General features: G+C 44.3%; 1 long non-coding RNA gene across 1 annotated transcript; it reads right to left on the reverse strand.

Annotated features, from left to right (window-relative positions):
- Positions 1-1,979: 1,979 nt before the first annotated feature.
- On the reverse strand, positions 1,980-27,888 carry LOC146027639 (uncharacterized). Its single transcript, XR_014455035.1, has 3 exons — positions 27,717-27,888; positions 26,308-26,451; positions 1,980-2,347 (listed from the first exon to the last, which is right to left on the reverse strand). It is a non-coding gene; the product is annotated as an uncharacterized LOC146027639 (long non-coding RNA).
- Positions 27,889-27,998: the final 110 nt, after the last annotated feature.

Here is a 27,998-nt window from a genome sequence, read left to right on the forward strand (position 1 = left end):
TGTAAATATACCAAAAACTTAAACCATGCTATCTTAATTAATAAATATTATATACTTCATGTTTTTCTGCCCACACTGATATCTGGACACCATCTTTAGTATGGGCAAGGATAAAACATGTTTTTTTTGTTTTTTTTTCAAATGTTTAATCCATGAATAATTAATTTTAAAGTCTCTTATATTAAATGACTCTACCAAGAAATATGTTGTAGATTTTCAGCAATATAATATCGTTTTTAACTTGTGTAACGGAACAGGAAGTGGGTTGGACTTCCTGTTTCTATCAGTGTGGGGTATAAAATACACCAGCATGTACAATCCTTTGCATACCTTGAAACAGTACCATTTAGGTTCATAATGCATTGGTCCAAGCAGAGGAGTTCCCCTACTTTGTCATTCCACCATCAGGAACAACTTGAAGATTTCCCCAAACACCTGGAACCTAAGGGAAATCTGGCACTCCATATTCATGTTGTCATGTTCGAACTTTGTTAGTGTCAATTCATTTTTTTCTTGTACCCATCAATAGGGTGACATGCCCATCTTTTACAAAAAATCTGTATGTTTTTTGGAGGTGTGCTCCAATAAAAGCCTGTTTTTAAGAAAACCAGATTCGTCCATCTGAAAGATACCTTTATGGAAGTCTCCTTCGCAATGACTGAGTTTCGGGGTATGTATCATTCTTGGTCGTAACCTGTGCAAAGATACCTTTACAGGCTTTATTATATGCTTTATCTTGTGAGTAATGGTACGATTTATTCATTATAAACATGCCTTTATGGGAACAGGTGCTGGACGGGGTCCCGACCGGCATTTACCCGACGTCGGGATCCTGATTGTCAAAACACCGACAGCTGGGTTCCCGACGGCCACCTGCTTTTTTCCCTCGTGGGGGTCCACGAACCCCATAGAGGGAGAATAGAATAGTTGGCGAGCGTAGCGAGCCACCGTGCCCAAAAGGGGCATTGTTACACTCACCATACTGTCTGAGTCCGGCCAGTCGGGATCCCGACTGTCGGACCCCTATACCACACCCTATGGGAACTGAATCATATGCAGCAAAGACACTGCCATCTTGAGAAATTTGGAGTCAAGATTGAAACCCCCTCGGTTGACTCCTTACATTCACCATACCAGGGGAGTTCCTTACATTATTTACTATATACATCATAGCACCAGTGTGTATCCTATCTTCTGTTTTATATTGCAATTTTTGAAGATGGTGACCTTCATTAGTGATAGATGCGGTCAGGCTGCTGTGCTCGAAAGTAACACACCCTTACCCATTTTTTGCTGGTTAAATGCCCACTTGCAGGGTCTCATTCCTGGCTTACTACTGGTGTCCCATCTCCATTGCTGGTTAAATGTCCACCTGCAGTGCTCTCTCCCTATTATAATTGTCAGGAGGATGCCACCCCTTCTGTGCTCATCCAATGCCCACCTGAATTGCCCCATCCCTGGCTTAACACTGGCACCCCATCTCCAGTGCTGACTAAATGCCTCCTTGAAGTGTCTCATCCCTAGTTTAATTTTGGTTCCCTGTATCCAGCGCTGGTTAAATGCGTGCTTGCAGTGGCCTCTCCCTGTTTTAATTGTTGGGAGGGAGCTGCCACCTCTGTGCTCGTCCAATGCCTGCCTGAAGTGCCCCCATTCAGAGTGGTCTGTGAATCAAACAATGTAGATATTGTGAAATCCATGTGATATCAATCCCCAGTCAGTTATTTTTTCACTTGTTTACTTATTCATCGAGGGTTTTTAGGATCTTCTGTACCTGCTGCAGCAGCTTTTGAGCTGCTGTGGTTGGGAAGGTTAGGTGGAACAAGAATAGTATAAGCATAAAACTTTTGACCGTCTGTCGGACAGGCCTCAAGGACTAGTCATAAAGAGGCCAAATATAGTGTAACTTTTTCATAATTAAAATTTATTTTCCACATTGAATCACTACCCTAATTCAAACCATGTTATTCTGGGTTGAGCAAAACATGAAAAAAATTACCACAAAAAGAAAAAATAATAAATATAAACAATCGTTTTATGTAAACTGTTAAAACACTTAGATACTGCTTGCATAAAATATTTAGCTGAATGCCAGTAAAAGGCAATGTAAGAAACCTGGGGTGGAACATGTGCTTAAAATTAAGCAGTGTATTTTTGGTTTTGTTATAATAGACACAACAAAAGCAAATACATTTTTTTTATTTTTAGACTTCCATCTTCAAGAACTTTTCTCCCATGGCACACCATCTCTCTTCGATCAGATAAAGAGATTGCTTGTTAGCTGGTCCATAAATCAATCACTCCAGTCACAAGCCATAAGGCTGCTAGGTACAGGAATTTCAAGATTCCGCTGGAAAGAAAATAGACATACAGTATTATTTCAAACTATCTGGTATTTACAATTAAATCTGTGATGAAGCTAGATGGGTTGGGATCATTTAGTCTACAGCATGATGGTCGACACCATTAGGTCGACATGGGAAAAGGTCAACAGGTCATTAGTTCGATGGTGTCTAGGTCGACTGGTTTTTGACCCGAATGTCAACACAGTCGACATGAACACAGTTTAAAGTGCACCGCATCACCTCGCAATGCTTCGGACACTGTGCCTTGTTATGCTTGGCACACTATTTTATTCTCCCACCACGCCATAGTGGATGGTGGGGCATGAAATACCGCCTGTCGGCACCTCGGCTCAAAAAACAGTGAAAGACCCCATGTTGACCTTTTGACTGTCGAACTAATAACCTGTCGAACTAATGACCTGTCAAACTAATGACCTGTCAAACTAATGACCTGTCAAACTAATGACCTGTTAAACTAATGACCTGTCAAAATAATGACCTGTCAAACTAATGACCTGTCAAACTAATGACCTGTCAAACTAAGGTTATGGATTTTTCGCATAGCAGGCAGATGTACCAACATTTCAAGAGCCATCGGTCTTTATCAAGGAGCACAATTTGGGAACAGTTTGATTAAAGAGACCGTTGGGTCTTGAAATGTTGGTACATCTGCCTGCTGTGAGAAAGATATCTATCTAAATAGATATGGATATTTTCTATCTATATATCAAAAAAGGATCACACTTGCATCAAAAAACATGCAGCCGGGGGGCGTGGCTTGGCGGCCATCAGGAGAAGTCGCAGATCCAGGAGCTCCGGTGCAAACCCTAGAGAAAACACCCTTATCCACTGCCCAAGGCATCCCCCAGCCTTTCCTCCCGTGCCCTCATCACCCCCGGGGCCCCCGGTGACTAATTCGCGGAGGCAGCGGAACAGGGGGACCTCCCTGGGGCTCACGCGAATTGCGGCCTACCGCGACCGGAAGCCGGGGCCTCAATTTGGACGCGTCGCCGGACGGCGCGCGCCACACCGCCGGGAGCAATCCCCACCATTCCTCCCGTCCCACAGGAGTCTAAGGGGGACCCGGAGGGAGCGATTAACCCGCCGAAGCGGCAGCGGGCGCGGGCAGCCTCCAAAACCCGCCGACGAGCACAGTCCACCGCGTCACCTGAGCCCAGATCTAGGCAGAAGCGCGGCAGACGAGGTTACCGCACAGCTGCAGAAGAGATCACCCTCCTGCGTACCACCGCACCCAGTGAAGCCCTGACCACCCAAAGGAGCACCCTGGCAACAACAACACCAGCCCCAGCCGACCAGGGGGGCTGAGCCTGACAGACCCCAGCTTACCTAACACAGCTGGGTGAGTAAAGCAGCCTCATTACGGCCTCTGCCCCTGCACTCTGAGGGTCCCCTTCCCATCTGCACCCCTGCAACTAGAATACTGTCGGAGGCAGCTCCCCTTGACAGACATAAGCCGCTCAGGCGCAGCTCCAGAGGTGGGATTCCTGCTCTCTGCTCTGAGACCCATTCAGACACAGTAGGCTACCTGCAGAGACCACCGGGGGGGCCGGTCGACCTTGAGTCTCCCTGTGCTGCTGGGCTGCTTCTATCCTGTCCATACCAAGCGACACCATATACCTCTGCAGACTACTGCTGGCAGCCCTGCTTCAGATCAGGTCAAATCAGCATCAGACACGCAGGCAGCAGCTGGGCATACCCCTTTGTACAACTAGCCGGTTGCCCGCTCACTGGAGTATTCCACTCTCCCATCTTCCCTCCCAAGAATGCCATAACGCAAGCTTTCCCACAGCACCTCTCAATAGAGATGCATGATTGACCGCCAACCCATGGGGACCACTGACTAGAGAAAGACCTACGCAGATGACCACTTGACCTATATGTAAAGCCTTCTCAGCGAAACAGCCACTCCAAGCGACCAGGCAGGCCACTATGGGCAAAACTGGCAAATCAGCCCAGAAGAAAGACACCTCCCTACCCAGAACTGACGCTACTCAGACCAACTTGAGACCATTCCTCTTACCGACACCCGCTGAACCAGACCATACAGCAGATACTATGGAACCCCCGCAATCCTCCACCGCTTCTTCCAGTCCCACGAGGGTCGAGGGCGCGCATCAGGTGGAGCCCGCCAAGCTTGGTAGCGACATAGCGGAAATTCTATCATACATTAAAACGCTCCCCACAAAGCAAGACCTCCATTCTGCAATCAGGGAGGAGATGGCTTCCGTCAAACAAGATCTGTCCGAAGTTGCAAACAAAATGGAATCGTTGGAAGAAAGTCAAGCGTTCACAGACAAGAGGGTGACATCCTTAATAGAAGTGGTCTCAGCTCAAGCCTCAGAACTCCGATCTCTCCAAACAAGACTGGAGGATTTGGATAACAGAGGAAGAAGGAATAATATACGCATCAAAGGCCTACCAGAAGACGTCACAAATGCCGATCTAATTAATGCCCTAACAAAAATTTTTAACGAGATCCTGGGCAATGATCCCCAAGCAGAGATCTTGTTTGACCGGGCACACAGAGCCTTAAAACCCCGAGGTTCCCCTTCCGATAAACCTAGAGACGTTATATGCAGACTCCATTACTACCATCAAAAAGAGGAAATAATGAAACAAGCCCGGCAGCTAGATGGAATCGACTTTAACGGAACCGTGGTTCAGCTATACCAAGACCTATCACTTTCCACTCTACAACAGCGCAGAGCCCTTCGCCCTCTAACGGATGAACTACGCAAGAGGCAGCTGAGATACAGATGGGGCTTCCCATTCCATATCCAAGTACTCCACGCCGGGAAACCACACAATCTCCACTCGCCTGAAAACCTCGCCTCCTTTTGTTCCGCCCTGGGCCTGCCTAACATTGAACTACCCGACTGGCAGAAGTCAACATTGGCTGCTATCTCATCCATCCCTCAGAAACCTCCTGACTCCTGGCAGAAAGTCCCGAGATCAGGAAGACGTAAGGATCCGGAGTCGGAGGTCATTGCTTCCAGGTTCACGTGAGACTCTTTGCCGTTCAAACTGCTTCTGTTTGTATCCCCAATTCTTCCTTTTCAGTCACCTTTTAAGCATCCTGCAATTGCCCAATCCACACACTGAGCTCCCACTCTGTATAGCTTAAAGACCCCCCCCTCCCCCCACAACCGGCTCTCTTGCAGCCCTTTGCACCTCCAGCCTGGGACCAGGCAACTGGTCCTTTCTGTGGGGATAGGAGACTGGCGACAACCTTCTTGGAGACTTCAGGGGAGAGACCTGACTGGAAATGGTCAAGCCTTAATCGAGGACTAAGCATGGACCAGTGTTGAAGTAGAATGTCCCTTAGGGTCCTCATAATGCTAGCCTCATCCACCCTTCCCCCCTCCTGCCCCTTGTTCCGTTTGCCCCTAGCAACCCTATGTGCCAGGCACTCGGTATTATGATACTAGAGACTAACAGGCCTATTGCCAACGATAACTCACTTTACCATTGTCTGTTTCTGATTGAGAAGCACTGCCTACAAGTGCTCAGTTTACTGTTTATGCTGTTACTTGATGTTATGTTTTTTCTTGATGTCTTTGGTCCCCAACTACCCCTCAACCCGCACACTACATTATGTTTTCTGTAGCCTGGGACCCCTTTAAGGGCACCAGGGCTCCAGAAACGGGTAGATTATCTGTATTTCTTTTTGTACCTACACCTACCATTCCCCCCCCCCCCTCACCTCCCCTCAACCTCTCCCCCCCCCTGCCCCAATCCACATACCCTCACCAAGCCAGACACCCCACCATTTGCTCACACAACCCCCAAGACCCATGCAGGAGTCACTTAAATTTCTATCCATAAATGCAAGGGGTCTTAACACCCCCGAGAAGCGATCTACGCTTCTGAGGACTCTGTGGGCGGAAAGGGCCGATATAGTTCTTGTCCAGGAGACACATTTTAGAGCTGGCCCTCGGGCACCTAAGCTAACAAACGCAAGATTCCCACATGCATACTACAATAACAACCCGGATAGTAAAACCAAGGGGGTAGCTATCCTCTTCTCGGCTAGGCTACTTGTAACCGAAGTGGTAACGCATAAAATAGTCCCAGGGAGAATCCTCATAGTGAACTGCACGATATTCAGCCAACGATACACACTCGGGGTGGTCTATGCTCCCAACCAGGATCAACATATCTTTTTTAAACGTCACCTCACTACACTAGACCATTTACTGAATGGGATTGTCGTTATCGGGGGAGACTTTAACTGGATAATGAACCCGAGTATAGACTCCTCAAACCCCTCCCCCCGATACTCAGAAGTCAAGCACCGCCGGGTCAGAAAGATTTTCTATGACCTGAGGTTGGTTGACTCTTGGAGAACCCTCCACCCAGCAGAGAGGGACTATTCCTTTTATTCCCACCCCCGGCAGACATACACACGACTAGACTACATTTTCGTTAGCCATCACCACCTCCCGTTACTCTCACAGGCATCTGTAGGTCCGATAACGTGGTCTGACCATGCCCCAATCACATCTACCCTTGAAGTCCCTCACAGATCAAAAGGGCAATGGTCCTGGCGACTCAACGAATCTCTACTAGATGACCCCCTCTGCAAAGCGGAAATTGAGAAAACAATCAGGGAATACATAGAAGACAACGATAACGGGTCAACAACTAAACTTACACTTTGGGAAGCACATAAGTGTGTAATTCGGGGGAAGTTAATTCAATTAGGCACATACCTTAAGAAACAGCGACTAGCTCAAATAACTTCCCTATTTTATTTATTTATTATTTATTTATTAGCAGTTTCTTATATAGCGCACACAGATTCCGCAGCGCTTTACAGAGAGAATATTTGAACATTCACATCAGTCCCTGCCCCAGTGGAGCTTACAATCTATATTCCCTACCACATGTACACGCATTCATTCTAGGGTTAATTTTGTTTGGATCCAATTAGCCTACCAGTATATTTTTGGATTGTGGGAGGAAACCGGAGTACCCGGAGGAAACCCACGCAAGTACGGGGAGAATATACAAACTCCGCACAGTTAGGGCCATGGTGGGGATAGAACCCGTGACCTCAGCGCTGTGAGGCAGTAATGCTAACCATTACCCCATCCGTACTGCCCTATTGCAACAAATACACCGCTTAGAAGCCCTACATAAGTCCTCCCCACAGGGCCCCCCCCCAACAGAACTACTGGAGGCCCGTAACCGTCTGAATGCGTTGACCTCTGCCCAAATTAAGTCCTCAGTGCGCAAGTGTAAAAGTAAGTTTTACCAATGGGGAAATAAACCCGGCCGCCTCCTTGCTACCGCCCTGCGGGCCCAGAGGGCAGCCTCATTTATCAGCTGCGTTAAAAATCCCCGGGGAACTAGCTGTCTCCAAACCCCAGAAATAGCCTCGTGCTTCCGTGAATTCTACTCAGCCTTATACAACCTGCGCCAGCCACAATCAGAAAAGGAAGCCCTCCTAAACAAGCAACAGATAAAGTCGTACCTGGCCAAGGCTATGTTCCCCACACTCCCCAGAGAAGACTTAGAGCACCTAGACCTACCCTTCTCCCAGCTAGAACTTGACCAGGCTATTGCTTCTAGCCCCGCAGGTAAAAGCCCAGGCCCAGACGGCTTCACCATTACCTATTATAAAACTTTCAAAGATAGCCTTTCCCCCATTCTTCTTGACGCCTTTAACTCTGTCTCAGACACCACCCCATTTAACCCTCAAACCCTAGAGGCCCATATCACAGTCCTACCTAAACCGGGTAAAGACCCATCAGCCTGCCCAAGCTATAGACCCATTTCGTTACTGAACGTTGACCTCAAGCTATTTGCCAAGCTCATGGCCAATAGGATCAACAAGCTGCTCCCCTCCTTGATACACAACGACCAAGTGGGGTTCGTTCCAGGACGGGAAGCAAAAGACAATACTACCAAAATTCTAAGCCTTCTACACCTAGCGACATCCAAGCAGATCCCCACGATCCTCCTGTCGACGGACGCCGAAAAGGCGTTTGACAGAGTGGACTGGGGATTTATGAAGACAGTACTAGAACATATCGGCTTAGGCCCAACTGCCCTGCAGAGAATTATGGCGCTATACAGCAGGCCCTCAGCTAGAGTTAAAGTAAATGGATCTCTCTCCGAGCCTTTTCAGATTAGAAATGGTACAAGGCAGGGGTGCCCACTGTCCCCCCTGCTCTTTGTACTATGTATAGAGGCTCTTGCTAGAGCAATCCGCGCAAATCCCGATATCTTAGGCATTAATATAGGCGATGAGAATTACAAACTGGCCCTCTTCGCAGACGACCTCCTTGCGGTTGTGACCAGCCCAACCACCTCTCTCCCGCACCTAACTAAAGAACTTGAGACCTTTGGAACCCTTTCCAATTTTAAGATCAACATGTCCAAATCTTGCGCCCTCAATGTCTCGACTCCCCCACACATCATATCTGGCCTTAAGAGCTCCTTCCCCTTTTCATGGAGAGACTCACATATAACATATCTAGGAATTAAGCTGACAAAAACCCCATCCAAACTGTTTGAATTAAACTACCCTCCCCTGCTCAAAGCCATGCGCTTAAATTATAACAGCTGGCAAAATAGACAACTTTCCTGGCTTGGCAGAATGAGCGTGGTTAAAATGAATACACTACCCAAACTGCTATACACACTCCAGACCCTCCCCATCGCGATTCCGGAATCATGGTTTCGCTCAGTAAAGATGTTGATGCAACAATTCGTCTGGTCAAGAAAGCCCCCGAGAATTAAATATTCCACTTTAGTGAGACCCCCCCATCAGGGAGGCTTCCAATTTCCAGACCTTAAACTATACCACCAGGCGATTGTCCTGGGAAGAGTACTGGACTGGACGAGAAACAGGCGCTCCAAGCAATGGGTAGAACTGGAGGGGGTGTGTCTCCAGCAATATCCTGAGTTATTCCCATGGCTCCCCAACCTCCCTAAGCCACCACCACAACATCCAACTATCTCCCCTACTCTCAGGGCTTGGAAGCGTTTGAGAAGACTCACACATGTAGCCTCCGAAGTAGGTCCCTTGACCCCCTTTCTAACTAACCCAAGTTTCCAACCAGGCCTACAACTTCCACACTTTTCTAGGTGGGCTAATGAGGGTCTGTTCAGAATAGGGCAACTGGTTTCACCTCACTCCACAGTAAAACAATTCTCGGAGATTACAGACAAGTGGGGTGTTCCGGCATCGGATTTCTGGAGATACCTGCAGGTACGCCACTTTGTGAGTTCAAAACCTGTCCTGTCCTTAGCTTCTAGAAGCTTAACACAGTTCGAGAAACTATGTATCTCTGAGAATGATACTTCGCATGTTGTGGCTACTCTGTACAGGTTCCTCCAGTCCGGCACTAAGAATACCCCCACATCGTTTAGACTGGCTTGGGAGAGGGAGCTACAGACGACACTGACAGATAAAGAGTGGGAGAACATTTATCTGAAAGCCAAGTGTAGCTCGTCCTGTATCCAAATCCGGGAAACACAACATAAAATCCTGATGCGATGGTATAGAAGCCCACACCTCTTACACGCTATGTTCCCTGCTGTATCAGATAGGTGTTGGAGGTGCTCCTCCTCCGTGGGGTCTCTAACACACATCTGGTGGGACTGTCCTGTCATTCGCCCTTTCTGGGAGGAAGTGATCTCAATCTCTAAAATAATCCTCTCCTCCGAAATTCCCACTGACCCAGCGTTCTGGTTACTCAACCACTCCGACATCCCATTGTCTAAATACAAGAAGTCCTTGATTAAGCATTTAGGAAACGCGGCACGAGCAACTATCCCCAAACTGTGGAAATCCCCTCTTCCCCCGACGATACAGTCGTGGTTTTCCAGGCTGGATCACTACATGTCTATGGAGGATATACTACTTTCGACCAGGAGCAGAGCCATGGAATTCTCTGAAACCTGGCTCCCCTGGCTTGAATTTAAGGAGTCCACCCACTATAAATACAAGATCTCCAATCTAGCACCACCCACAGCAGAAAATAACGGCTGAAGGCCAAGAGAAGCTCTAAATGAAGTATATGTGGATTTCCCATCTACCCCCTCACCACCCCCAACCCGTCACACCCTCCCCCTTTTTTCTTTTCCTCCCCCTTGCCCCCCCCCCCCCTTTTTCCTCCTACCCCCCTCTTCTCCATCCCAATGTAAAAAACAGGGACACAAACCAGTTGGTTCGAAGTAAGCAGGGTTTATTCATCTGAATATGCACTTATATAGTATTGCTTATTACTGGAAAGCCACCCCGCTTGCCGAACATTTATTGAACGTTGTATTGTTATTTGAATTGTGTCAATAAAAACAAATAACAAAAAAAAAAAAAAAAAAAAAACATGCAGCCACTGGGGTGTCCTCCAGAACCAAAATAGTCCCTAAACATAGAAAATATTATGAAGCACTCTCCAGCTTAATACTGCAAATAAAACATTGCTGCAATTGTTAATCAAACTTACATCATAGTACAGGTAAAGTGATACTCAACGTGTAGGATGCTCTCATCTGTCTTCTGCCTTCTCCGCTTCCTTCTATTGGCTGGCTAACAAAACTGAGGAGCTGAGCATAGAGGCGGGGTTGTAGGGGAGAGGACCCATGCATCCTGGGAAACCTTAAAGGTTTCGTTGATTGGTGCCTTGGTCCTCTGGATCCACCTACAACCCCAATGTCACCCTCTGGTTCCCATGAACCTCAAAGAAAGGTAACCTAAGGCAGGTCTATCATAACTAGTTTCTTCTTCGGGTTTCATGGTCCCCACAGGGTGACATTGGGGATGTCCAAAAGCAGTACTCAAGGGAGGATACCCGTCTGAGGTGTCAGAACAACCAGACAACCAAAAGGAAGCATCCTGGGAGGTTAACGTATCAAATGCATAGAACTTTGTGAATGTATAAACAGATGACCACCTTGCATCCTTGGACTAACGATCTGGTGGAATGTGCATGAATCGACAATGTTAGAGGAAGATCAGCTTGCTGGTAGGCTTGCTGAATTACCATGTGTATCCGGCGGGCAACAGTTTGGATTGTTTGCTGGCCAGCACTTTGTGTGAAATCCAAATAGGACAGAGCATGTCTGATTTCCAGATGGAAGCAGTGTGATCCAGATATATAGTTAGGGCCCTAACTATATCCAAGGAGCTGGGGAAAGATCTTCCAAATTGAACACAGGGACCACTATTTCCTGTTTGATGTGGAACCTGAAGACTACATTGAGCAGCTCTGGTTCTTAGCACCGCCCTATCCGGATGGAAAATCAGAAAAGGATGCAGAGGGCATGAAAGAACAGTCAAATCCGATATGCATCTAGCGTACTCTTTTGCCAGAAAGAATACAGTCTTCGCTGTGAGCCACTTTATTTCACAGTATGTAGTGGTTTGAAAGTAGGTTTGGCCAAAGCCTGTAACACTAAGTACAGGTCCCATGGTGTCATTGGAGGTATATATGGTGGTTGTATATGTAGAACACCCTGGCTAAAAGTACGTATATCTGGAAGAGATGCCATCTTCCTTTGGAACCAAACAGACAGAGCTGAGATATGCACCTTAAGCAAGGCTAATCTTAGCCCCATATCTAAACCTATCTGTAAGAAAGCAAGGACTCTAGCTGTTGTAAACACTTTCGTATAATACTTGCGGGAGGCACACCAGGAGAAATAAGTGTGCCACACCTGGTAATAAATCCACGCTAAGGCGGGTTTACGAGCTTTGATCATTGTTTGGACGCTAGTAGAAAACCCTTTGTTTTAGTATGGCAGTTTCAAGTGCCACGCCGTCAAAGACAGGCGCTGAAGATCTGGCTCTAACAAGGACCCTGGCTGAGCAGGTCCTGTCGTAATGGCAGCTGTACTGACAGGTGTTGTAGGTCTACGTATCAATGACGTTGAGGCCAGGCTGGGGCTATCAGTATACGATCCCCACCTTCCGGTTTGAATTTCCTGACTACTCTGCATATCATAGATATGGGAGGAAAGACATGAAAGATGAAACATCCGTGAAGCTGGCTTGAGGATCCCTGGATCGCGACACGTACACTGAAGTTGTGTTGTTGTGATGGGTCGACAAGAGATCCATATCTGGGAGGCCCCAACGGCTCACTAGGGGGGGAAAAAGACTTCTGGGTGGAGTGACCACTTTACCAGATGAACGTCATGCAGACTTATGAAGTCTGCTTCCCAATTTACAATTCCTGGGATTAACACAGCCGACAATGCCAGTAGAAAAGAATTTGAGTAGACACTAGTGTGTAAACACAAATTTTTTTAGATGCCAGTGACGATGCAGCACTAATGGCACTAAATGATCTTTTGATTGAAAATAATTCCACGGAGGATACCCCGAAGAAAATTTATTGTATAAACAAGTCTTCAATTAAAAAGAAATCAGAGTTCTTTCCGATTAAAAATAAAGGGACCCACATTGAGAGTTTTTACAGGACTACACTGGAGGACTTTAAAGCCTTATGTAATAAACCTATTAAAAATAAAAATAACAAAAATAATCTGACAACTCAGGAGATAACCGCCCTAAATACCCTGATGAAAGACCATTCCATTGTCTGTAGACAGGCAGATAAGGGGGGGGGGGGGCTTGTCTTACAAGACAGAGAGGATTATGTACAAGAGGCAACTAGGCAATTGAATAATGTGAACGTATATCAGCCCCTATCATCTGACCCAACTACAAATTACACTATTAAATTGAAACAGTTACTATGTGATGCACTAGAGAACAAAGTTATCTCTAAAGATGAATTCAGATTCCTGTTTGTAGAACATCCTGTCACCCCAGTTTATTATCACCTCCCCAAAATCCATAAAACACTCACTGCACCCCCTGGACGTCCAATTATCTCTGGTATAGGTTCACTTTCTTCTAATTTATCCCATTATGTTGACACCTATTTACAACCACGGGTGCCCTCGCTGAGATCACACATCAAGGATACCACACATTTTCTTAAATTGATCAGTGAAATTAAATGGAAGGAGTCCTATGCCTTCCTCACAATGGACGTGGAAAGTCTGTATTCGAATATTCCCCACGATTTGGGCATAAGAACAATGAAAAACAGACTACTAGAAGATGGTGATCTCAACGAGGATCACATTAATTTTGTTTTGGAGTCTATCACATTTATATTAAAACATAATTATTTCACTTTTTTAGATAAATTTTATTTACAGGTGATGGGAACGGCCATGGGGACCAGATTCGCGCCCAGCTACGCCAACCTCTACATGGGGGAGGTCGAAGACCACCTCGTGTGGAGGGGCGGCTGGGACGCGAATCTGGTTTTCTATGGCCGTTACATAGATGATTTATTTATTATTTGGGATGGGGATATCACTTCAGCACTTTCTTTTGTCACTCATCTTAATTCTAATCAATATAATTTAAATTTTACATATGTTTACAATCAGGAAAAAATGGATTTTCTGGATATCAGTCTCAAAATAGAGAATGGCTCCATTGTTACATCAAATTTTTGCAAGGAGGTAAATACAAATTCATACCTCCATTTCAAAAGTGCACACCATCCCTCATGGGTTAGGAACATTCCTAAAGGTCAGATGATGAGGCTGAGGCGTAACTGTTCGCAACTTCAAACATATAAAGACCAAGCCAAAGTTTTGGGTGAATCCTTCACAGCCAGAGGTTACCCCATTAGCCTGGTAAATAACTCAATAGAGGAAGTAAGTAAAATTGAAAGGGATAAATTATTAAAAGGAAAAGAAAAGGCTAAAACCTCACCCTCAGAAGAGAACAGGAATAAATTTCCATTTATATCAGTATTCAATAATCAATATAAGGATATACAAAGAATTATACACAAAAATTACTCCATTTTACAAAATGATAATATATTAAGAGGATTGCTACCCACAAGGCCATCTTTTATTTTCAAGAAAAATAAATGTTTAAAAACGCTATTGGCACCTAGCGTACTAAAAGAAACAGAAAAAGAACCTATGTCATCACAGAGCCAATGGCTCCCTAATATTCCGAAAGGATGCTATAGATGTGGTAGGACGGGGTGCATCACCTGTAAACATATAAAGAATAAAGCCACCACTGTAGAAATACCAGGTGAAACAAAACCTGCAGTGATAAAAGGGTTTATCAACTGCAACACAGAATATGTAATCTATCTGTTGGTCTGTGGATGCGGCCTCAGATACGTTGGCAGAACCACAAGGGCTCTAAGGACTCGTTTCTTAGAGCATAGAAGAAATATTGTGAATAATAACCTGATGCACAGTGTATCACGCCATTATAGCGAGCATCACAATAGTGATCCAGAGTGTCTAAAACTTATAGGTTTGGAACAAATAAAGAAAACAAAAAGAGGAGGAAATAGATATAAGGTTCTGTGTAACCAAGAGATATTCTGGATATTCAAATTTGGTTCCCTTTTCCCAGATGGACTGAATGAGGCCCTAGAGTTGAATGTGGTCTTATAAATGAAATATAAAATCTTCTTGATAACATCGAACCACATAACTCTAGAATATAATCGACCATACTTGATGCCCCCTAAACCCCACATAACGTGATGGATTAAAATAAAATAAAGTAATATATATAAAGAGTGATGATATACAGTGATAACTGGTAAAAGATACAGTGAAATGAAGTGTATGTAGGGGACTTATTCCGTGTAAAATCAGTAACATCGTAGAATCGAATATCCAAGGTCCTGAGGGATAGTACAAATATAAGTGTTGGCTAAAATATGGAAATTATGATTACCCACTCCTCTCACTGCTCTCCCCACTCCTACATTCCCTCCCCCCCCCCTTTTTTGAGAAAGATAGAGGAGAATGAGTAGAAATACTAAATAGATGTAATAATCTGAGCCTCTTATATAGTGACAAAATAGAAACAATATATATCTTCTCATTACCAAAATCAGAAAGTATCATGGGATATGTAGTTCTACTGTTTAAAAATCCCTCATAACATTCTTTCTTTAATTAAACATTTGCCTATCTATTTCCCTTTTCATAACATCTTCCCCTCTCCTCTCTGTCAGAAATAAGTGACATCCACACCCTCAGAAAGGTAACACTACCTAATACTATAATAAATGAATGTATAATAAAACTATTTGGGCGTTTATACTATCATAGAAATATACAAAGAGTTAAGGTTTAGCCATTGTATTTGAGATATATTGTGTAATTTTTTTATTATTTTTTATTTTTTATTATTATTCCTCCGTGTTGGAGAGCATGATGGGACATGTAGTCCAGAAATCTGATTAATACCAATACCCACTAAATACAATGATATATGCATGATATTAAGAAGCAATAACGACATTCTCTCATCCTGAGCTGATGTTGAAACAGGGTCTACTAATGTAACTAGAATGTGAATAAAATTATATGTGTGAAACTGCATAAATATTGTCTCTGAAAACGCAGATGCATTATGGGGATTGTAGTATCCCAGGGACATACAGCAACACTATGGCTAGTCTCTGCAAATAGCAATAAGAGAGAGCGCGACATCACTTCCGGAAAAGGTGACTATGGGTATTGTAGTCACAACACTTCCAGAGATAGCTGAACAACTACCTGTATAAACGGAACGTCACTTCCGGTATGCGGAGGACGTTACCAGGGAGACAAATCAGGTAAAAATAGAAGTGTTTCCCCTTGCTTGAATAAAACTATAAATGAAGATGCTGACTTATAGACCTGCTTGACGCTATGTGCACAATAGGAACAGCATGTATGATGATCCTGATATTGGGTATAACTGAGCTGTGGTTATAAAATCCTCAGCAACAGTGAGACAATCAGTTGCATAGACGGAACGTCACTTCCGGTACACGGAGGACGTTGTCATGGTGACACAATAAACAATAATGGAAGCGCTCCCACTTCTAACTCTCTAATAAGAGATTTTTTATATACATAATATGATTTGTGCTGAAGTAACTCTGAGAGTATGAATAAATGCCCACATTAAGCAAACAGGGATTAGAAACTGACAGGAGCTAAAGAATTGAATCACCTTCCTCCGATCATGTGATAGGAGGTGAAGATAGTATTAACATAAAATGATGTCATTGATTTGACCTGGAAGTGAACCCGAGAGGTCACTTATAATTATTTGATGTTTTTTATGATAAATAAAATGGTTTTCCAATGTGGTATCAATATAGAATGTACTTATGGTCTGTCTCCAATAGGTAGGAAATGTTTTACGTGTAATATTATGTAAGAAAAATGAGTGAATCAGAGAATATGCAAATGAATCCCATAATGCACTGGGTATTAATACAGGCCCAAAATCCTTATAGTGTTATACCTTGACAAAGCTGACGTTTGGACAGCGAAACGCGTTGGCCCCCCCTGCTACCAAGATCTCAATCTACACTTTGGAGGTTCCTGCTCAATTACCTGACCACCATTTTTCCCAAACAACACCTGGAAGTCCACGGCTTAATTTATCACCAACCTGGACGTTACCTGGATATCCGGCCGCGAGGTTGAAGGTAGGCTCATATAACAACAGCCACTCCCTCGGTGAGCCCACAGGAATACAAATCGCCGTTACTCTGGACTCCGTCAATTCATATGGGACTACCTAGTGTGGACAGTGCGGGACTCTAATCCTCCACCCCGGATGGGGTACAATACCGACACGTGAGATCTGGTCACCTTTTATTGCCATTATTTCAAATGTTTATGTGCACACACTCCATTTGTGCCCACTTGTGATGCGTATACTATGGGATAATTAATGCTGCTATATATGTGTATTTTTAATTATTGTTTTTAATAAATTGTTGTTACTTTTTGATATCTGATTCACTCATCTTTAATTGGTAGCGCTGCTTTTTGTGCTGTTTTTTCGACAATGCCAGTAGATACTGTTATTTATAGTTTCTTATATAGCGCAGCAGATTCCGTTGCGCTTTACAAGTGTTCCTCCCAAGTTAGAATTCTGGACACCTCTCGGTGCACTGCGGGTGTCCCGCTGATGCTTTATGTATGCCACTGCTGTGGCATTGTCTGACCTGACGTGTACAGGTCTGCCTTGGAGGTGATCCCATGATCGAATGAGAGCGTTACACACTGCTTGAAGCTCCAGAACATTGATGGACAGGTGTGCTTCTGAACTGGACCATATGCCTTGCAAGGACCGGGATTCTACTACCGCTCCCTGGGCTCATAGGCTGGCGTCGGTAGTGAGGAGAATCCACTCTGTTAACCAAAATGAACGTCCCTGGTTCAGGTGAGATATCTGTAGCCACCAATGGAGTCATTCGAACTTCTGGAGTCAGCATCATGAACGTGGTCCATATGTGCTGAGGTTGTCTGTCCCATTTCTGAAGAATTAAACATTGCAGAGGATGGGAGTGAAATTGTGCCCACTTGACCATGTGGAACATTGACACATTAAACCGAGAATTCCATTGCCAGGTGGATGGATACTCTGGGACTTTGTAAGAATAAACGTAATCTCTCTTGTAGAGATTGACACTTGTCCATTTGTAGCAACAGTTTCAGTGCCTGGGAGTATAGGAGGGCTCCAAGGTGCAGGATTTGCCATGACTGAGTGAGGGAGAATTTCTCCCAATTGAGGATCCAACCGTGCTGTTGGAGAACAGCAATCGTTGTCTGGAAATGTGCTTATAGCACTACTGGTGACTGGGCTACCAGGAGCAAATCTTCCAGATATGGAAACACTGATCCCTTGTTGATACAAATAGGCCGCCATGACTGCCATGATTTTGATGAAAAACTGGGGAGGCAGTGACCAAGCCAAATGGAATGGCCTGGAACTGAAAGCAGTGGGACAGGATAGCAAACCAGAGAAATCTCTGGTGTGAAGTGAGGATAGGTACATGCAGATAAGCATCCCGTATGTCTAGGGAGACCATATAATCTCCCAGTTCTAATGCTTGAACTATTGATCGCAGGGTTTCCATGCAGAATTTTTTTACTTTGACAAATTTGTTGAGCGCCTTTAAATTTAATATGGGCCTGTAAGTCCCGTTTGGCTTTGGAACTAGGAACAGGGTGGTGTAAAAAACAGATACCCCGCTGGTGTTGTGGGACTGGTATGATTACCTTAGACTGCAACAGGGATCATAGTATTAGTAATAATTGTTCCGTTTTTGCAGATTGTGTGGGAGGCCTGTGCAAAAGCTTTTGTGGGGAGGCTCTTTTGAACGAGATAGAGTATCCCCTTAACAGGACTTCTTTCACCCAGGCATCTGCCTATGTGGTGAGCCACTGCTGCCTGAAGTGCAGAAGCCTACCTCCCACTTCGGGTTCCCCCTATGGGAGGCCCACCCAGTCTTCCTGCAGCTTTATCTGATTTATTTGGGGTTGTCTAGTGGCCCAGGGTTGTTTGGGCTTACACTTTGTTGTCTTGGATGTAGTTGAGGTGCGAGGGAAAGATTGACCTCTCACTTTACCTTGGGGATGAAAGGACCGAAAGGGTGTACAGTAGCTTTCAGTCTTTGTGGTAGAACTGTGGGAAGGCATGCAGTTTTAGCCGCTGCTAGCGAGGATAAAATTTTACCAAGTTCTCTCCCAGACAAAACCTCCCTTACAAAAGGTAACATCTCTAGCGTCTTTTTGGACAGTAGGTCAGCCTTCCAAGGGCGTAGCCTAAGGATACGACATGCCAAGAGAGTTTACAGACACCTTTGCTGCAAGGACCCTGCGTCTGACAATGCCTCCATGATGTATAGTGCGGCCTGTTTAATATGAGACACGCACAGTCTGGCATCTACTGATGAATTAGAGGGTAGCTCATCTTCCACGACCTGGAGCCATTGCAGAATGGCATAGGTCGAAGCCACAGTGAGTCTTTGGACTGTTCCTGTGAGAGTAAAGATGGCCTTAAGACAGTGTTCCATATGCCTATCCATAGGATCCTTTAGTGAGGATCCTGTGGTAAACTGAGCACTGACAGCTTAACCAGTCTGGTAACATGAGAATCTACCAGGGGAGGAGTTTCCCATAATTTGCAATCCTCTGATGGTAAAGGGTATCTGGACAGAATTCTTTTAGAGATAAAGGATTTCTTGCCTATGGCTTCCCATTGGTCAGTGCGGCTCTCCATTAAGAGAGTGGGAATTGTGCTTTGATAACCTTTTGGTTTTTTAAAACATCTACGTTTTGCCACAGGCTCGGGCTCATCAGTGTCAGCCATTTCAGCCTGTACCATGGGTGTCCCCGACACCCATGGGATGTAAAATGGCATCCCCGTAATCCCCATCTCCATTGTTATCATCGTCATCCCAATTATTATAGTCATCTTCCATTGTGTTATCTTCTAACAATGGGATTAATGGGGCAGAAGCAATAGGGAGTTGATTTTTGACAGGTTGACTTGTAGCAGGCAGCAATTTCTGCATAGCCACCGTTGTCTGTGCGAGGGGCTGAACAGTGGTTAGATAAGGAATCTACCCATGGTGGAGGGGTGTGTACAACAGGTGTAATTACAGGAGGCTGAAGGCGATCCACTAAGATGCCCAGAAGCTGCTGAAAGGCTCCCCAAGGAGGCTCCTGGACAGTCACCAGGGCAGATTACTGGCCAGGTGGAATAAAACAATTGACATATTACCCTTCCTGGATAACATCCTGCTCAGACAGGCCTGCAGCACAACCCTTACAGGATAAGCGTATGGGAGACTGAGTGTTCCCCCATTGAGAAGTCATGTTGAAAACACACAAGAGGAGGGTAATATACACAATAGGTATAGCTTTGATAGTAAAACCTAGAGTAGTAACACAGCAGTATGTGACCTGTGAGGATAAAACCTGACTTCTGCCTCAAAATGTATGAGAAACGTAAGGGACAGCTATAAGCAGGTACAGAAAGAAAAACGGACTAGCACTTAGTCAAACGCAATACCACTTAAAGTATTTTAGCTGAGGCAAATATTTGCCAATGTACCACAATCAACAACTTCTATGGAAACTAGTGGTATGTGAGTGCCTGTAAAAGCATTACAGCTATGGATGGTTTTACAGGGGAGACACTACTCGCAAGTCCAGGAGACTGAGCTACGCATCTGAAGATAGTTGCCTGTCTCTGAGGGAGCAGGGAAAGCAGCTTTCAGGGCCGGAAAACTTCAGGAGATGGCGCCCAAAGCTGGGAGAGGTGCTGCAGGCTGGCACCGCCTCCCCTGTACTGGACATCCCCCACATGTGCTAGTGAGCCCCAATAAGAATGGATGTAGACATCCAGCCTGCGCCCCGATGGTCTAGTGGAGTCCCTGCCACAAGCAGCAGTGTCCACCACAGCTGCTGCGGCCCGCCTCCCAGCATGACCGCAATTTGAGCGCTCAGAGAGCCTTACCTGCCCGCGTCCCCAGCCATGCTGTCTGAGGTTTTAGGTGTCCGCCGGTCTCCTCCTCTGCTGAAGTACCCCTTGACTAGAGTCGTGGGGGAATTTCAGTGCCGGCAGGGGTGATGGAGCTGCTGCGCTGTCGTCAGTAAGACTGGTAGCGCAGGCAGCCCAGCAGCGGTAATGCTGCAATGAAACAAGAAGTTCTGTGTAAAAATAGTAAAAAAGCTTCTTTGGGATTGCCTCAGGCAATGCCTGCTGAATAAAAGGTGCTCCAGCTTCCTGCTGGCACCAAGAAATGGAAGCAGGGTTATAGGGATCAGAAGCCGTGCATCCTGGGAAATCTCACCATGAGTACAAAGCAAAAGAGTTGTACCATTACAGTCTTGGAAATAAGTACACAGGCAGTATCTAAAAGACACCTTATAAGGGGAATATTATGGATAACGTTCGGTTTTAATTGACATGAAATTCACTTTGACTCATTCATGTGTATTAATATATTTCGCAGTAAAAAAACTCATTAAGTGTTACATTTTATTGTGAATGTTCTTTTACTTATGGTGCGCCACACCAAGACAATTATTTTCTTTCAATCAGGTATGGAATCATATCTTTGCAAAATATATGTAACTAAGATCTCTGAGTGACCCTCTATTACATGGGTCATCAAACTGCGGCCCTCCAGATGTTGTGAAACTACAAATCCCAGCATGCATTGCCACAGTTTTGCTATAAGGGAGTGTTAAAACTGTGACAAGGCATGCTGGGATTTGTAGTTTCACAACATCGTCTATTATGTTGATTTTTCAAATCTTATTACTAATGCCCTTTGGTGTGCTGGGGGTTAAATCCCCCTCCCTTGCAGCTCCTGGGGGGCATTACTAGTTTGATTGAGCAGCTCTCACCACTGTTTTTATACGGAATCATACAGCACAACATAATGCTCTGATTGTTATGGTGAAGCAGAAATCTGGTTTACCCCAGAATTTCCAATTATTAGGGTTTTAAATAAAAGCAAAAAAAAAAAAGGATTAATTATGGGGAAAAACAGAATCTAGATACGTAAAATGTAGAAAGCATATTTACTGGTGTTTTCAAGTCAGCTTCATAGACTCAATAGTCTGCAGCAATGTACCCAATGCCTATTTGTAATGTCCACCACAAAGCCATCTATAATATCTTCAGTGTGTGTAGACATTGTCATCCTCTTGCAACTTTGCCAGTTGATAAAGTAAGCCATTTTCTTTCAAGTACCCAAAAAAAGTAAAATATTTAAGAGAGTAGCTGCCCTAGTGAGAACAGGAAAGTTTTTTATGGTTAAGAGCAGTGGTAGCCAACCCTAGCCCTCGAGAGCTACCAACAGTTCACATTTTACAGACAACCTAGCTGCTGCACTCATTAATCACTGACACATTTTAACCCCTTCCTGACACAGCCAGTTTTTGCCTTCCTGACAGAGCCCTTTTTTTCAAATCTGACATGTATCACTTAAGTGGGGATAACTTTTTTTTGCTTTTACTTATCCCAGTGATTTTGAGATTGTTTTCTCGTGACACATTGTACTTTAAGTTAGTGGTAAATTTGGGTCCATACAGTCTGTGTTTTTTTGTGAAAAATACCAAAATGTCGTAAAAAAATGGAAAATTTAGCAATTTGCAAAATGTTAAATTGTCTGCTTGTGAGACAAATAATCATACCACTCAAAATAGTTAATAACTAACATAGACCATATGTCTACTTTATGTTTCCATCATTATTTCAACTTCCTTTTAATTTTTTTGGACACTAGGAGGCTTACAATATGAATAGCAAATTCTCAAATTTTCAAGAAAATTTCAAACACTGATTTTTTTAGGGACCAGTTCAGTTCTGATGTGACTTTGAGGGACTTGTATGTGAGACACCCCCATAAATGATGCCATTTCAAAAACTGCACCCCTCACAGTATTCAAAACAGCATTTTGGAAGTTTGTTAACCCTTTAGGTGTTTCACAGGAATTAAAACAAAGTGTAGGTGAAATTTCAAAATTTCATTTTTTTTGCAGATTTGCAATTTTAATACATTTTTCTAAGGAACACAGTAGATTTTACTAGAGAAATGTGACTAAAAATTGATTCCCCCAATTCTTTTGTTTTCATAAATATCCTATATGTGGCCCTAGTGTGCACGTTGACCAAACCACAGGCTTCATAATAGAAGGAGCACCTACTTGATTTTGGAGCCTCCTTTTTATGAGATTATTTTTTAGGCACCATGTAGGTTTCTAGGCACCATAAGATGCTAAAATTTAGGAACCCCCCCACAAGTGACCCCATTTTGCAAACTACACCCCTCAGGGAATTCATCTATGGGTATAGTGTACATTTCAAACCCCCAGGGGTTTCACCAATTTTGATACAACTGGGCAGTGAAAATGAAAAATTTCATTTTTTTACACAAAAATGCAGTTCTGGCTCAAAATTTTTCATTTTCAGAAGGTATGAAGGAGAAAAAGCACCCCAAAATCTGTGCCCCAATTTCTCCCGAGTACGGCAATGCCTCACATGTGACCAAAAAATACCATTTGGGTGCATGGCAGGACTCAGAAGGGAAGGAGTGATTTTTGGATTTTGCAGCTCAGATTCTGGGGGAATGTTGGTGGGTGCTATGTCGCATTAGCAAGACCCCCCAAGCACCAATACAGTGGAACCCCCCAACAAGTGACCCCATTTTGCAAACTACACCCCTCAGGGAATTCATCTAGGGGTATAGTGTACATTTCAAACCCCCAGGGGTTTCACCAATTTTGATACAACTGGGCAGTGAAAATGAAAAATTACATTTTTTTACACAAAAATGCAGTTCTGGCTCAAAATTTTTCATTTTCAGAAGGTATGAAGGAGAAAAAGCACCCCAATGTTTGTGCCCCAATTTCTCCCGAGTACGGCAATGAATTTGAATAGCCGGTCAAAGGTGGGATCATCTCTGGGTGGGCACAGTGTATTATCGGTGTAATGTAAAAATTTAAGGATTATCTCAAAACGAGCCCGAGTCATGGCCATACGGTAAAATGGGGTGCTGTACAGAACATCTGTACTCCAATATTGCCTAATTTCTGGCTTTTTTACTATGCCCATATGTAACACCAGACCCCAAAACGTCATCATCTCTACTGCATCTACAGGGGTCCACCTAGCAAATGATGACGTGGGGTTTTGAGCAATAAACTGCTGGGCATATAAATTACTTTGGTCCACCATTAAATTTATAAAATCATCAGAGAAAAATAATTTGAAAAAATCAATTTCTCTGAGACCTGCTGAATCAAATTGGATTCCTGGGATGGCCAAAAACTCAGGAACCTGGGGCTCAAAATTGTCTGGTGGTGGGGTCCATACGGGATCAATCATTTGGGGGGGGTCTCAGCTGCTCTACGGGGCGTCTTTGAGGGGGTCCCTCATCAGCAGAGGAGGAAGAGGAGCTTAAGGCGAATCCTTCAAATTCCCCGCTTGCATCACTGGCTGTGTCAGAGTCAGAGTCAGAGGCAAGCATGGCATATGCCTCCTCCGCTGAATACATTCTTCTGGATGACTGGGATGACATTTGGGATGACATTTGGGATGCCATTTTTATTTTTGTGTTTCTGTAAGTGTAATGTTTCAACACGTGTATAGTGTAGGGGGGGTACCAACTTTATTTCAACACGGGGGGTATGTAGTGTGTAGTGTGTATGTAGTGCAGAAAAAAAATACTTTATACAGGAATTTGATCCCAATAAAAAAAAAAAAATTGAAGGGGTTAAAAAAAAAAAAAAAAGGTCCTGCGCCAAAAATTGAGCACAGATGTTGGTCAGTAACGTCCGTCACTGAACAGCGCTCAAAGGCAACAGGACACCCACAAAAACAACGTGGGTGTAAAAACAAAAAAAAAACAATTTAAAAAAAACTGCAGAAAAAAAAATGATATCAACCTGTGCCAAAAATGCTGTTCAGTGATTGTACGTCACTGATCAGCGGCCACAGGACACCCACACAAGCAACGTGGGTGTAAAAACAAAACCCCACTGCACTCTCCAAAAAAAACAAAACTGCAGATCAGTGATGCAGTGATGCACCACTGATTAGCAGTGAGGGGCAGCAGACACACAACCTGACAGGGTATATATATAAAAAAAAACCCTGGACCCCAAAAAGTTGCTGATTAAAAGCACAAAAGGGGGGGCAGCAGGGGGGGCAGCAGTCAGTTGCACACGCAGCACAACCTTTGGTGCAACTGACAGGTATATATATATATATAAAAAAACCTGGACCCCCAAAAAGTTGCTGATCAGTTAATTAATCAGCACAATCAGCACAAAAGGGGGGGCAGCAGGGGGGGGGGGCAGCAGTCAGTTGCACAGGCAGCACAACCTTTGCTGCAACTGACAGGTATATATATAAAAAAAAACTCTGCACCCCCAAAAAGTTGCTGATCACCTCAGATATAGTGATCAGCACAAAAGGGGGTGCAGCAGACACAAAATATAGCACTCTCTATCACTCTCTATCACTATCTGTCCCTATCTCTCACGATCTGTGACTCTATGACACTGCAGCAGCAGCACACACACAGAAGTCACAAGATCACAAGATCCAGGAAGTATCCAGCTGCTGGCAGCACGCTACCAGCGGTGATCAGCGGTGATCAGGTAAGTTTCAGGCAAGGATCAGGTATGTATCACGACAGATTGGCACGGTGACCACTCTGCACGCAATTCCAGACCGGAATGGCGTCTGCAGTGCAGTCACCGTTAGTTTAAATCACGCGCCTTGGCTGTGATTGGTCCGTGGGTCCCACGGACCAATCACAGCCTTGGGGGCAGGTGGGGTGAGGTGTTGTCGTCACCGATGACCCCCTCATGCCCCCTGACGCCCGGCGGTGATTGACACCTGTGTTACCGAGCGTCTGATTCGCTGGTAACACAGGAAAACGCTGTGAATGGCTGTTCACACTGAACAGCCAATCACAGCGATCGCCGACGGGGGGGCGGCATCGCAGCCCCCCCTGGGCATGCAGGGACATGTCTGCTGTCAGGGACAGCAGACATCGTCCCTCTGTCCCCACTTCTATAGACGCGGGGACAGTTTAAAGTCATGACGTATATATACGTCATGTGTCGGGAAGTACATCCCGGCCATGACGTATATATACGTCAAATGTCGGGAAGGGGTTAAAAGATACACAGATGGAGCTAATTAGCTCACTTGTGATTCTGTGAGGAGACCTGCAAAACATGCACTGTTGGTAGCTCTCAAGGACTAACACATTACTTTTAGAGAAAAATAAAGAAAAAATTAGGATTTTAAAGGGAGGCAAGCAGTGAAATGAAGTCTAGAAAATAATCAGACAGCATAATGCCATGGCGCATGGCACCAAAAAGCACAGCCTACTGATTGCTGAAGGGATGGTGACAATTGGCTAAACCAAGCACATTAAACTAGCCGGATATTGCAGAAAAGTAAGCTGGATGTGGAACAACCAAAAATAGTTTGAGAGATTACATTCTGAAATACAAACAAGATTTGAAATGAAACCAAGCTGTACATGGGACAGATTACGATATGAAAGGAAGATGGTTATGTTAAATGTTCTATATTTACCTGTGCATTGCAGTAAACTTTTTGAATCCTTAACCATACTTGTAATGTCCACCACCATGACATCCATAGAGATTTAAAACGTTGGCTCTCTTGCAGGATTGCCAATAGATGAAGGAAACCATTTTCTTTCAGGCACCCAAAACCCTAAAATATACAAGAGTAGTAAATAAGAAGAGCTAACAATAATAAAATCTAAACATAAAATGGTACTTGTGTATTATCACGGCACCCAAGTTTCCTACGTACAGCACCGTAGGAAAATCGCTTCGGCCATTTTAAGCGATTTTTTAATGTAAATTATTCACTGCTCTGTATGCCCCGGGGGATCGCATCGTACCTCCCGCAAAATCCCATGCAATTTTATAGGGTGTGCGATGCCATGACATTACCTATACCATAATAACATTGTATTACATACAATGTTTTACGTACCCTCTAACTATCCAAGCCACCCCGAAGCGTGACGAACGGTGGCGGAACGCGTCCTCCAGCGTTTACATTCCACCACTATCCACGTTGGCGTGGAGTTGATTTTATATAGTGTGGTGAGCGCAGCGAGCCACCATGCTCGAAGCATGGCAAGCGCACACGGTTTACTTACATGTATTCAGCTGCGCTCGCCACGCTTCGGGCTTGGTGGCTCGCGACACTATATAGAATGAACTCCACGCCGATGTGGATAGTGGGGGTATGAAAAGGTCGGAGGACGTGTTCCGCTGCGCTCGCCACGCTTTTGGGGTGGCGTGGATAGTGGAGGCCTAAAACATCATTGTATGTCATACAATATTATGGTATAGCTATGCAATGCGATTTTGTGGGAGGTGCGGTGCGATTCCCCGGGGCTGAGAGAGCAGTGAATAAATTACATAGGAAAATTGCATCGCACAGCCCTTAAAATGGCCCATGCGATGCGATTTTCCTACGCAAAATAGCCCACTAAGCAAATTGCCTAGTGGGCACCGTGATAATACACAAGTACCCATAAAATTGCACGTAAAATTGGAAAACCCCTTAAAAGGATGTCTATATACAGAACTGAGTAAAAAGTGGTTCTAATCTTGAAGACCAAAAATGGGAACCTCTTATTATAGTTTATTATGGAAGAGCGGGTACATTACAATACTGCAAACTCTAGAAAGGTAGCTTACAGCACATCACCACATATCATGATGCCATACTTTTTTTACTGTAATATTCATAGAAAACTTTGTATATTAAGTACAAATAAGCTAGACATAGGACTGAAACTGTCAGGAAGGTAGCTTAGAGCATAGCATCACAAAGCAGGATGCCATACTTCTGGTTTTATGATCCAAATAGTCGTAGAAACCTTTGTATATTAAGTACATACAAGCAGGATATTTAATATGAAAAGCTAGTCATGTGAACTTAATACAGGATATATTTACCTGTGTAACCCATAACTTATTGTCTGGCAGCTTCAGGGACTCATTAGGCAACACAAGAGCTGTCCATAACATCCAGTGTTTGAAGGCATCGGCTTCCCTTTGCAACATTTCCAATGGATCAAGCGCTCAATTTTCTTTCAGGTAACCCAATATAACAATAAGCAATAGCGTAGCTGTGAGAAGTAGAAAAGAAACACTCAATCTCAAATCAAATGTAAAACTTCAAATTGTAGATAAATGGCACAACTCTACAGGAAGTCTACGCTTTATGTAAGGCAACGT

The sequence above is a fragment of the Crinia signifera genome, chromosome 1 (genome assembly GCF_055691185.1).
Source record: "Crinia signifera chromosome 1, ASM5569118v1, whole genome shotgun sequence".
Classification (NCBI taxonomy): domain Eukaryota; kingdom Metazoa; phylum Chordata; class Amphibia; order Anura; family Myobatrachidae; genus Crinia; species Crinia signifera.